This window comes from Tenrec ecaudatus, chromosome 8 (assembly GCF_050624435.1).
Source record: "Tenrec ecaudatus isolate mTenEca1 chromosome 8, mTenEca1.hap1, whole genome shotgun sequence".
Classification (NCBI taxonomy): domain Eukaryota; kingdom Metazoa; phylum Chordata; class Mammalia; order Afrosoricida; family Tenrecidae; genus Tenrec; species Tenrec ecaudatus.
Window position 1 is genome coordinate 24,914,653 of NC_134537.1, and position 13,003 is coordinate 24,927,655.

The 13,003-nt window shown below is 45.3% G+C and overlaps 1 protein-coding gene across 1 annotated transcript in view; it reads right to left on the reverse strand.

Moving 5' to 3' along the window:
- The window catches only part of MCF2L2 (MCF.2 cell line derived transforming sequence-like 2), a 269,318-nt gene that overhangs the window by 63,996 nt on the left and 192,319 nt on the right, over positions 1-13,003 (reverse strand). The gene's annotated exons all lie outside the window — the stretch shown is intronic.

Sequence of the window (13,003 nt, forward strand, 5' to 3'; positions counted from 1 at the left end):
ATCATTTGAGTTTTTTGCCTACTGCTTCCATGAGCATTGATTGTGGATCCAAGTAAAATGAAATCCTTCACAACTTCCATCTTTCCTCCATTTTTCATGATGCTATGGGACCAGTGCGAGGTCTTTGCTCTCTGTACACTGATTGTGTTGCAACCCGTACTGAAGGCTACAGTCCTTGATCTTCATCAGCAAATGCTTTGAGTTCTCCTTGCAGACCAAAGATTGTTAATAATTCTTCCTACAATCCTGATGCCGAGTTATTCTTCACATACACTAGCCGCTCTGATTATTTGTTCATTATACAGATTGAATAAATATAGTGAATAAATATATACAACACTGGCATGCACCATTCCTGATTTGAAGGCATGCAGTGTTCCCTTGTCCACTGCCTCTTGATGCCTGTCCAAGTTCCACAGGAGCACAGTAAAGTATTCTGGAATTTCCATTCTTCTCAAAGCTATGCAAAGTTTGTTATGATCCACACACTGGAAAGGCCCGGCACCGTCAATCAAATATAAGGAGACAGTTTTCGGGTAGTCCCTGCTTTCAGCCAGGACCCCTCTATTATCAGCAATGATAGCCCTGGTTCCACGTCGTCTTCTCAATCTGGCTGGAATTGCTTGAATTTCTATGGAAGCATTGCTGCAACTGCTTATTAAAAAGTATCTTTTTTATTTCCTTCATGTGACATTAATGATATTGTTGAGCAATTTCTGCATTCTGTTGGGTCACTTCTTTTCTTCTTCATTTTTTTTTAAACAAAGGACACAGACATGGGTCTCTTCCTGTCAGTTGGCCAGGTATCTGCGTTCCAAGTTTCTTAGCAGAGATGAGTGAATGGTTCCAGTGCCTCCTGGGCTTGTTGAAACATTTCAGTCGGTGTTCCACCAATTCCTGGAACCTTGTTCTGGGGTAAATGCCCTCCATGCAACTTGGGCTTCTTTCTTCAAGACCAACAGGTCTTCATCATATGCGTCCTCTTGAAGTGGTTGGATGTCAACCAGTTCTTTTTGGTACAGTGCCCCTGTGTATTCTTTCCATCTCCTTTAAAAAAAAAAGCTTTTGCATTGTCAATATTTAGCCCCTGGAATCCTTCAATATTGAAACTAGAGGTTTGATTCCCCTCCCCACACACCCCTTTATTTCTTTCAGTTTAAGATATTCCAAGCCTGCTCTTCCCTTCTGGGTTTCTAACTCTAGCTCGCATACATTTCATTGTAATTCTTCACTTTGTCTTCTTGTGCTGTCCTCTGAAATGTGCTGTTCAGCTCGTTGACTTCATTATTTATTCTAGGTGCCTCAGCTAACTGATGAAGAGCAAGTTTCAGAGTCTCTTCTGACATCCACTTTGATCTTTTTTTACTTTCCAGTCTTTTCAATGACGCTGTGCTTTCTTCTTCTTCCTCAGGTCATCTCAGAGTTCATCTGGCCTCGGGTCATTCATACTCAATTATCCAAATCTCCAGATGTTCTCTAAATCCAAATGGGATTCACCCACGGTCTGATTGTGACTCTCGTGGGCTTGACTTGATTTTCTTTCACGTCAGCCAGAACTTACGTCGGAACAACCAAAGATCTGTGTGACAGTCAGCTCCTGGCTTCTTTTGGGCAGCCGACATTGCACTTCTCCGTTGTCTTTCCCCAAAGATGTCGTCAATTTGACGTCTGTGTATTCCATTTGGTGAGGTCCATGTGTACAGTTGTTGTTTTGTTTTTTTTTAAAAAGTATTTGCCATGAAGAAGTCGTTAATTTTACAAAATTCTATTATGTGATCTCCAGCTTCATTTCTATCACCCAGGGGACATTTTCGGACTTTTCCTTAACTCTTTGCTTCCATTCTTAGCATCTAATTGCCAAACAGCCATGTATCTTGTTTGCATATTTGATCAATATCATACTGAAGACATTGGTAGAATTCTTCAGTTCACCCCACCCATGTTTTAGTGGTTGATGTGAACGTCTGGATAATAGTTGTGCTAACTGGACTTCTGTGTAGGTATACATATATTTTCCTATCACAGACAACATTGTACTTCAAGGCCGCCTCAAAATGTCCTTTTTGATGATGAATGCTACACCAAATTCCTCTAGAAGTTGTTGTTCCTGGCGTAGTAAGCTGTATGGTTATCTGATTCAAAATGGTCAGTACTAGTCCATTTCAGTTCAATAATGTCAAGGATATTGATCTGTATTCATTCCATTTCATTTTTGATGGCTGCCAATCTTCCTATATTTACATTTTGCACATTCCCCCTTCCAAGTGCTATTGAATGTTTGAAACCTTTTCTTCTCATTTGGAGTTGCGCCCCATCAGCAAATAAAGGTCCCCAAAGCTTTGGCCCACGCCCGTCATCAAGGCCGACTCTCCTGTGAGGAGGCAGATGTCCTCGGTTGCATTTTGAGTGCCTTCCAATCTGAAGGGCTCAGCTTCCAGTACTACTGCTATTCATAAGGGTTTCCGCAGCTAATTCCTCAGAAGGGGACAGCCTATTCTTTCTTCCTAGTTTGTTCTTAGTCTGCAAGCTCCATGGAAACCTCTTTGAAATACCTCTGAAATACTGGGGCATAGTTTCCAGCATCACAGCAATACGCAAGCCAGCACCCAGTTGAATACAGGCTAGTGGTGGGTCAAGGGCTCTAGAATTGTCTTTTTCAGAAATGCTGTTAGTGTCCTGGTTTTGCTGTGTGTTAGGCATTAAGCTGCTAACTTCAAGGTTAGTGGTTCAAATCCACCAGCAGTTTCTCAGGAAAAAGATGATGTTGTGAGCATCCATAAAAATTTACAGTCTCACGGCATCCCTCACTGACCCACAACCCTACGGGGGTCAACACTGGAGACACAGTGTGAGGATTGCACACGGTCTGACCCCACCACATCACGACGGAACACTAAGGGCATGCAACAGGACAGCAAGGGGAGCAGAGCAAGGCAGTCTCGGGGGAATACCAAAAATAGATATTGGGGCCAGGGCATGGCACCCCATCAGACTCAATGGGAAAACACTCCTAAGGTCAAGAAACAGACCTTGAACTATTTACAGGTTTTCCTTTTTTTGTCATTGGATTTTTGTTGTTGTTGTTGTTTTATTTTGTTGCTTTGTTTTACTCTTGTTTTTGTGCATATTATTATCTCTGAAGGTCTATCCAGGTAAGATAGGCTGGATAAACAAACTGGAGGAGAAAACAATAGGACTGACAGTTCTTGGGGGACATTCGACAGGGGGAGGTGGAGGCAAGGAAATGGTGTTAACAAACCCAGGGACAAGGGAACAACCAGTGATCCAAAATCAGTGGCGAGGAGGATATAAGAGGTCTGTTAGGGCTTGATTAAGGGCTATGTAACTGAGAGGAATTGCTGAAACCCAAATGAAGGCTGAGCACGATAGTGGGACAAGAGGAAAGGAAAAGGAAATACAGGAAAGAACTAGGAGGCAAAGGGCATTTATAGAGGTCTAATTACAGGTATTTATATATGTAAATATATTTATATATGATGATGGGGAAATAGATCTATGTGCATATATTTATAGGTTTAGTATTAAGGTAGCAGATCGACATTGGGCCTCCACTCAAGTACTCCCTCAATGCAAGAACACTTTGTTCTATTAACCTGGCATTCCATGATGCTCACCTTCCCAACATGATCGCTGAAGGCAAAGCGGGTACATAAGCAAATGTGGTGAAGAAAGCTGATGGAGCCTGGCTATCAAAAGATATAGCATCTGGGGTCCTAACGGCAAACAAGCGGCCATCTAGCCCAGAAGCAACAAAGGCCATGTGGAAGAAGCACACCAGTCTATGTGATCAGGAGATGTTGAAAGGATCAGGTATCAGGCATCAAATAACAAAAAAATCATATCACTGAGAATGAGGGGCAGTGCAGAGTGGGGACCACAAGCCCATCTGTAGGCAACCGGACATCCTATTACAGAAGGGCCGCGGGGAAGAGATGAGCCAGTCAGGGTGCAGTGTAGCAACGATGAAACATACAACTTACCTCTAGTTCTTAAATGCCAATTCTACCTTACAAATCCAGCTAGACCAGAGGATATACACTGGTACAGATGGGAACTGGAAACACAGGGAGGACAGGATGGATGATCCCTTCAGGACCAGAGGTGAGAGTGGTGATACTGGGAGGGTGGAGGGAATATGGGGTAAAAAGGGGGAACTGATTACAAGGATCTCCATATAACCCCTCCCTGGGGCATGGACAACAGAAAAGTGGGTGAAGGGAAAGTGGGTGAAGGGAGAAGTCGGAAGTGTAAGACATGACAAAATAATAACAATTTATAAATTATCAAGGGCTCATGAGGGAAGGGGGAGCGGGGATGGAGGGGAAAATGAGGAGTTGATACCAAGGGCTCAAGTAGAAAGCAAATATTTTGAGAATGATGATGGCAACAAATGTACCAATGTGCTTGACACAATGGATGGATGGATGGATGGATTGTGATAAGAGTTGTAGGAACCCCCAATAAAATGATTAAAAAGAGAAAAAGAGGGAATTCAACAATAAGGTGGACTGGCACAGGAGCTGAAACAATGGGCTCAAACATACCAATAATCTTGGAGATGGCACAGAGCAGGGCAACATTTAATGCTGGGGTAGAAAATTGTGCCATGACTTGAAACTGATGTGACAAGAGTTATAACAAAGACATTCTGGGGTTCTATCAACATGCTCTTAAATGTTTTTAGTTCAAACATTGTATTTCTTAGTTCTTTAAGATCTCTAACCCACATGAGATTTACATTTGCATATAGTGTAACAGACATTTAACTTTTTTTTTTCCTGCTGGGTAGACAATCATGCCAATGCCACTTAATAAAAACATCATTCTTAACTTACGGAGAAAATCAAATTACATTCTCAGAAAGTCTAATTAGGATCCGTATGAGTTGCGTTGAAATGGAATCAATGGCAGTGGGTTTATTTGTTTATGTATGTATGGTAATAAGAAAAATCTCAGTGCAGCAATACAATTTCTAAATCTAAACTAATCATCCACTTTTTAAAAATTGGCATTGTTACCTATCTTTGAAATACAACCAACTTCCGGGGTGTGGAGGTGGGGGTGGGGGGAGAAATGTTTGATTGATGTGTCAAAGTCTACGGAGAAACTTGATTTTCCATTCAACAAGCCATAGGCATTTTGTTTTGTGACATTATTGCAATCCTCACAGGTAAGACAACCCTTGCCCCTTCCTCCCTGTGTTTACCTTTAGTCCTTTTTCCCTTCCTACTTTCCGAGCTTCATCCTGGGCAAATGCTGCCCTTGTAATCTTGTGCGCTTGATTGTTCCCAGACGTATTTACTTTGCATTATTGTTTTGGCTACAGACCCTTCTATGGTTTGCTTGAAAGCTGAGCCATGGTAGTAGGTTCATTTCCAGGCTTGGAGGTGTTTTGGGGTTCCACCACAGTCTGCTTGAATAGTACTCAAAATTAAGCCCAGACAGACTTTTAGGTGACTCGAGCCATGCCTGTGCCATAAAACAAGCTGTGAGCACGTAGTAATTATTAACCAGCGAGTAAATCATGAAGTATAGTTTAGCTGTCCCTTAAATATCTGCATAACCAAACCTAATTAAGTACCACCTTTCCAACTCAGAAGCCTGCTTTTGCTCCTGGCACATGGAACCCCATATCACAGTCAATAGCTGTTTTCTGAGCATCGCCACGGTCTGTTTCTTCCCTCCCTTGGTGCCACCCCATCACGAGATGCTGATTGTTTGGCCCAATTTAGCTGTGTCCAGGCTGAGTGACAACTGCCTTTTAAAATCTGTGTTCATCACTTAAGCATTCAAGATGGTCCCTACAGAAATGTTAGTCTCTCCGGTTATGCTCCCTGAGTAGGGGAGACAGAAGTGGCCTTTGTGGCAGGTCCGGGGAAACTGCACAATACCCTGAATGCACTGGGGGTGTGGGGCCTGTGTCTGACCTGCAGGTGGGGGCAATAAGAGAAATGCTGAGACCCTCGTCATGGCCACTGTCCCTGCGGGCCCCTACTCCGTGCTAGGCTGGCACCGAGGAGATGCCCTCATTACATGTGAAGGGAGAGAAGATCAGCTGCCCTCTCTGCCTCCCGGGCCAACAGAGCCAAAGAGCGAGCTCCGGATGGGATGGGTTCTTAGAACGGCCTGCGGCGAGAGGCTGGTTGTGCTGCAGAGCAAGCCACACGGTGAGTTCCCTCCATCTGCTGGTTCCTGCTGTACCTGTAAGGCTTCCTCCAACTGCCAAGCTCCTGGAATTAGCGAGGGTGCTGGGAGCTGCCAAACCACAGGAGCAGCAGCAGGGCTGGAGGAGAGGCGCTGGTGGGGCTTCCCGGGGTGGCTTTTGCCTTTTGGTGGCAGTGAGGAGGACAGTGGGGGCCATTGTGCCGTGGGTAAAGCTTCTTGGCAGGAAGGCTTGGACTTCCTGAATGAGGGACGTGCTCGGCCAAAGCTCAGCTTAACTGGAATTGCATGTGCATTTACTCTGTGCAGGGCGTCATGGGGCAGGAGGCGGGCAAGAGGGCAAGATCCCCTCCTTGAAGCGTTCCAAAGAGTCAGGCGAGTGGGGACAGCTGGTGCTTAGGTCACTTATACAATGACAGATGCTATAGATTACTCCCTACCTGTGGCACCCTAGGCTAGGCCTACTGGACGAAGAAGGGATCGGGCTTTGGGGCATTCAAGTCCCTTTTGTTCACCATTCACAAGAGCCCATCTAGACATCTTGTTTTCAATACCTTCAACCAAGATGGACGAGACACTGCTCATCTGCGGCTCTGGGGGCAGTAGGTTAGGCAATGGGGCTGCTTACTGCAAGGTTGGTGGTTCAAACCTACAAGCTCCTCCCCTAAGAGATTGTCTATTCCAGTAAAGCATTACCCAGAATCCCCGATATACAGGGGCCTTAGGACTCATGATTGGGGATAGAATATACACGTGGGGTTAAAGCAATGAATGGGACCACCATGGAGCCAATGTAAGCAGAAAAGAGCCCCTAGGAAGTATATGGGCGTGGGTGAGAGGGGCTGGCAGGATGTAAGTAGAGAGCTTCCTTGGTCTCATTTTGATTGAGTAGTGTTTATAGAAACTATATTCCCAGAGCTATTACTAGAGGGGGCTCTTGAAGTGGAGATGTCAGGAGACAGTCTTAAGAACAGTCTTAAGAGCAGGATGGGCTTTCTGTAGCCTGTGAGCATGAGGACACCGTCTCAGATGAGCTCACGAAGACACCAGCCATGGCACTCAGTCCTCAGATCAGCTCACGAAGACACCCTGCCATGGCACTCAGTCCTCGTGGCCCTCGCAGAAGCAAATGTCACTGTGGACAGGTAGGGAAGTGGCTGAGAGCTCGGGCCCATCAGGATTCACCTGCCTCCCTAACACCCCAGGCTCCTGAGAACACAAGAAGCGGGCAGTGGCTGTATTCACAGGACATTATATTAACCAGGTGTGGAGGGGTGAGCAAATTTAGCTGAAGAAGTCGAGCCTGGCTGTTGAAATGCTATGCTCCATTTGTGTGAGGTGTAAGGCCCTCTCTTCATGGTCTTACTAATATCTGCTTCTTCCCTGGGTCCCATCTGCTCCCACCATCTCCTAGGGGCACTTTTGGGTTGCTGTTGTTTTCTGTATCTGTATTTTATTATAAAAAGGTTAACTGAAGAAAAGATGCCATAGATAAACACATACAGATAGGGAACGATGGTACCGAGCATGTTGAATGATATAGGAAGTGCTCACATTGACCCGAAAGTCAAAAGACAGGTCGCAAATCATCAAGTATACTATGAAGCAATTTGTTCATACAATTCAATGGCTTAATCATATTAAAAAGAGTTGTGTAATCATCACCACAATCCATTAGGGAACATCTTTTTCCTTTTTTGTGCTCATTATCTTTAGCTCCCCATTCCCCCCATGTCTTCTGTCATAATCTTAAAAAACTATTATTTACCTATCTTGGATTTCATGTATAGAAAAGCACACCCCCCACAAAAAAACCAAACAAGCAACCCCCCAAAAACAACAACAAAAAATAATAGAGAAAAACCTCAATCAAAAAGCAATCAGAAAATATTAATAAGTAGAACAAATTTAAAATGAGTCAAAAGGGAAGACAAATGATAAGGTGGTAAAAATGTAACCTAACCACATCTGCATTAATCCACTTTCCAATGCTCTGATAGCAAAGCTTGTCCTATCTATGGTTAATACTCAAGGGGTCTTCAGCAGAGGCTTAATCCATCCGGGGGCTCTGCAAATGGGTTTTGAGCTTTCACTTTCTCGCCGAGCCTTCAGTAAGCCGGGCGCTCAGAATTTAACCTCTGATACTATTCCCTCCTTTGGATTTGGATTTTATTATTGACAATCTTTGGAGCACACAGACTGGTGTGGTTCTTCCATGTAAACTTAGGTGGCATCTCATTTAGATGCTGTTTCATTTTTTTAATTTATTTTTTAAATCATTTTAGGGGGGCCTCATACAACTCTTCTCACAATCCATCCGTCCATCCATTGTATCAAGCACATTTGTACATTCATTGCCCTCATCATTCTCAAAGCATTTGCTCTCCACTTAAGCCCCTGGCATCAGCTCCTCATTCCCCCCCCCCCCCACTTCCCAGTCCCCCCTCCCTCATGAACCCTTGATAATTTATAAATTATTATTTTGTCATATCTTGCACTGTCCGACATCTCCCTTTACCCACTTTTCTGTTGTCTGTCCCCCAGGGAGGAGGTTTTATGTAGATCCTTGTAATCGGTTCCCCCTTTCTACCCCACCCTCCCTCCACCCTCCAGGTTTTGCCACTCTCACCACTGGTCCTGAAGGGATCATCCACCCTGGACTCCCTGTGTTTCCAGGTCCTGTCTGTATCAGTGTCCATCTTCTGCTCTGATGGCTGTTTATTTTACAAGAAGTCTTTCAGGCTCCAGATTCTATTCTTTCTAATATCTGAGCACCATCTGATTTCTTCACTACACTTTGCTATAGAACCCACATCTTCAGTGATCTCTTCACGAGGGCAAGTAGAGAGTAGGACCATGGTATAAGAACAAATTAGTCTTAGATTAGGGCTACTATTAAGTGAGACAGAAGTAAGACAGGGCTTTCTACTCCGTTAACAGTTACAGTCTCAGAAACTCACGGGGGTGGTTCGAGCCTGTCTTATAGGGAGGCTGTGAGTTAGCATTGCCTTGATGGCAGTTAATTTGGTTTTATTAAGTGAGATCTCAAAACCCATGAATGTACCTATGATTTCTATAGGCCCCTGGTTCACTTTTGAGACATCCTTATCATTTTATTGGGGGAACATGATAAATCATTCCCATGGAGCACATTGTAATTTTATTGATAGCATCATTAATTTAGTCAATGATACCGAATTTAAAGTACTCTTGACTTGCACAGTTTAAGAACTTAAGTGACTTGACACTGTGAAAACTAGGAGGGTTGGAGGTAGAATAAGCCTTTCAGTAACTCTCATTCACAAAAGGAAAATGGTGCCTGCTGGACTGACGTGTCATAACAAAGCCAAGGGAGTGCGAAAACAGCAGCTCTGTGGTCGACATCCACTGTCATGCTCGCTCCAACCTAGTGACCATACAGAACAGGGCAGAACTGCCCCTGTGGGTTTCCAAGGCTGTAACTCTTTATGGGGTTATAGAGGCCAGTCTTTCTTGAGCATAGCAGCTGATAGTGGTTTTGAACTGCTGACCTTGTGCTATGGAGTCCGAATTGGCTCATGGCGGTGAGAGAGACCTCTGGGCCCCTTTGTCATTTAGGAGGCACCCTCCAAGGACCAACAAAGCACTTTGAATCAAAGTTCAGTGATTTCCGAATCCATCACCTTGCATAGTCGGCATCTGCTTCTTCTCAGGGGGCTTTAGCTGTAAGACCAAGGGAGTAGTTCCGTTCCCTTCATCAGCTACAGATGTGTTGAAGGTAAGGCCCAGCTCCTTTAGAGAGCTCTCCAACTGGAACCTTCTTGGGCGGCCTATCTTTGATGTTGTGCACTTTGAAAGGGCAGTATCTCAAGTCCTGGTTATTTATAGCTCTTGGCCTGGTCACCAAGCGCCAGATATTACCTAGGTCAAAGGTGCCCAATTAGCAGTATCATATGGGGGTATTTTTACCATTGGGGATCCATGATGAGTCATTTTCAGCAAGTTTTACAATCGCAGGTTACTCTGCCTGGTTTACCAACCAACAGAAGTGAAATAGTCTTTTCCGAGACAGCCACGTTCCTCCCCGTTTAGATACCAGCCTCCTTGCTCCTGTCCCCTTTCTCCCCACCCTGCCCTCCACCCCACACCCAGGCTGCACCTCTGGAGTTAAATTTCCATAAGGTTCACTAAGCACCCTTGTAGGAGTGTCTGTTGATTTGGGGTGATCGTGGAACAATGTTATATGGCAGACATTAATTGGTCTTCTCCCTCTCCGCGGCGACATGAGAAACTGTCCCGAGCTGAGATGAAGTCTCCTCTGTTGAAGTGATTTTTAAGATCTATGGGTCACCTGTTGCTTAGGAGACTGGATTCGATGACAGGAGCTGAGGACTGATGCCTGCCTGTCTTCTTGCTTATCCTTATAGTAGTGACCACCTACGCTCTTTGTCTTTTTCTGATTGTCTACCTTCACTTAGCATCCTGGTTTCCAGGGTCGCCTTGTCACGAGGGGCTTCATCAGTGTTTCTTAGGGATGCATAGGATTCCGTCGTGTATGGACCAGAGTTTCCATATCCATTCTTCTGTTGACGGCTCTTAAGGCTACATCCAGCTTCTCGCTATTGCGGCCTGTGCTGCCAGGGTCCCGGGAGAGCCTGGGCCCAGCAGAGGTATTGCTGGGTTGTATGGGATTTCTATCCCAGTTGCTTTAAGTAGCGCCCTAATTCTGTGCACCGTGGTTGTACGTATTAACAAGTCTATCCATAGTGCACACGAGTCGCAATCTCTCAGCACCCACCCAAGCCCTTCCGGTTTTCTTCCCTTCTGTTTTTGAATGCGCTCTCTTCCGGGAGTCAGGTGGGCGATCATCCTTGTCCTGATTTGCCTTTCTCCGAGGGGCCTTGGCAGCCAGGTTTGGGCTTTCCCTCCGCAGAAAATGATAAAACATCAGTCCTCTCCTAAATCTGCATCTTTTCGGGCCTTTTCGATCCCTCTTCAGTTAACAGATAGATGTCAACTCCTCTCGGTTGTTTTCAACACAGCCATCTTGATGTCATACTTCCACTCCCCGCCCCCAAGTACTTCCCATAGTTTTCTACTTCTCTGCCATGCAAATTCCCAGGAATACAAGTTGTTTACAAAGGGAGTCTTTTAAAAGCCACGCTTTCTTTGCTCACCCACAGAGGCAGTCCCGTCCCGCTCTCTTCATTTGGGTCAAGGGGCTGCCGCTCTCATTTGGGTCAAGGTGCTGTCATCACTGTCCAACTGACTGGCTGTCTGTACCATCCATTCTGACTCCAGGCAACCGTGGGGGGAGTGGAACTGCCCCAGGGGCTTCTCTTGGCTGAAGCCCTTCCAGGTTCTGATCATCAAGCACTTAAACCATTGCATCACCATTGCTCTTGGACGACCAATTTATTCCCAACCAATTTCCAAATCTCCACTGACCACCCACCTTAAAGAACCCAACCCTAGGATTTTATACTAGACCTTCAAATATTCCACTACCTTCTCCTTCTTCTGGAGTATGATGGAGAGCTAGCTAACTTGTTCTAGGAAGTCCTCCCAGACATGTTAAGGGACCGCTCAGACCCCTCCACCCTTCTTTATGTGGTGTGTGTGTTGGGCTGGGGACATCTGGGCAGCATTCCGGGCCACGTGGCCAGTCCTCAACGACGCTCATCCACATTCTCTCCCCTTCCCCCACCAAAGACCTGCCTCTTTGCATCGATTTCCCACCAGTGTTTGGAATCATTCATGTCTACTATGTTCAGCTGTATGTACGGCTCTGTAGACATGTACCTCTGATACATGTTTATCATTGTTTGGATTCGTTTCTAGTTCTTGTGGATACAGTCCAATTTTTGTGTGCATGTGGAACCCACACATGGGGATGCATGGCCCGGTATGAATATAGTCATAATTGAACAGTTGCACAGGTATATGTGCGATAACTAGTTTTACAGTCAGGATTTATATTTCGGGTCCGTAGATCAAAGGGGTGGTTTGCTTTGTACTAACCACGCGTCAACCTAGTTTGGGTTGTCAGCTGTGGTTCCCTTACAGATTGCACTGCTGTGGTCTGATGTCTGTGAAACAGTACTGTCCACTGAAGTGGCCACAGATCACGCTGAGCCCTGGCCTCTGTAGACAATACATGCACAAGAATGGCATGGTTGAATGTATGCAGGAGCATATCACCAAGGCAATCACAAACTTTCTAAAGACTAGTTTGAAATCGCAAGCAGAAATGTTGAATCAGTAATGTACATTTCACCCACTGACTGCCATATTTCTTTTATGATCACAAACCCAAAGCTTTTCCTTTACTGAAGTGTTTGGGCTAGTATCCCCTCCCCTCTCCGCCACCCGCCCCTACCTCTCATGTTCTGGAATATGCACAATGACAAAGACCTTTAAAACACTACCCCTGTCAAAGGGCATGGTGTCCTTCTAGAAGGGGAAGCATTGGGGAAAAAGAAATCAAATGCATGGAGGATTTATGTATCATCTATTTCCTTTAGTAGAAAACACATTCTCCTGATTTTCTCTAGTTATATGTATACTGTGTGTGTGTGTGTGTGTGTGTGTGTGTGTGTGTGTCCGTGGTCGTGGTGGGAGGGTAAGAAGGGGGGGCAATTCAAAGAAGACATTCAAGTGAATTCTGGCTCACAGTTGGTCATTTGAGACAAGGCCTTCAATGAACTGAAGAGACGTTAGGAAACACTTCCCGGAGTTGGTATCCCCTGGAGAGAACAAATTCGGGCGGAGCCCATCACCTTAGCGAGCTTGCCTGGGCAGAAAGCGGGACGGGGGCTGGGCCAGGCAGGGGCAGTGACGC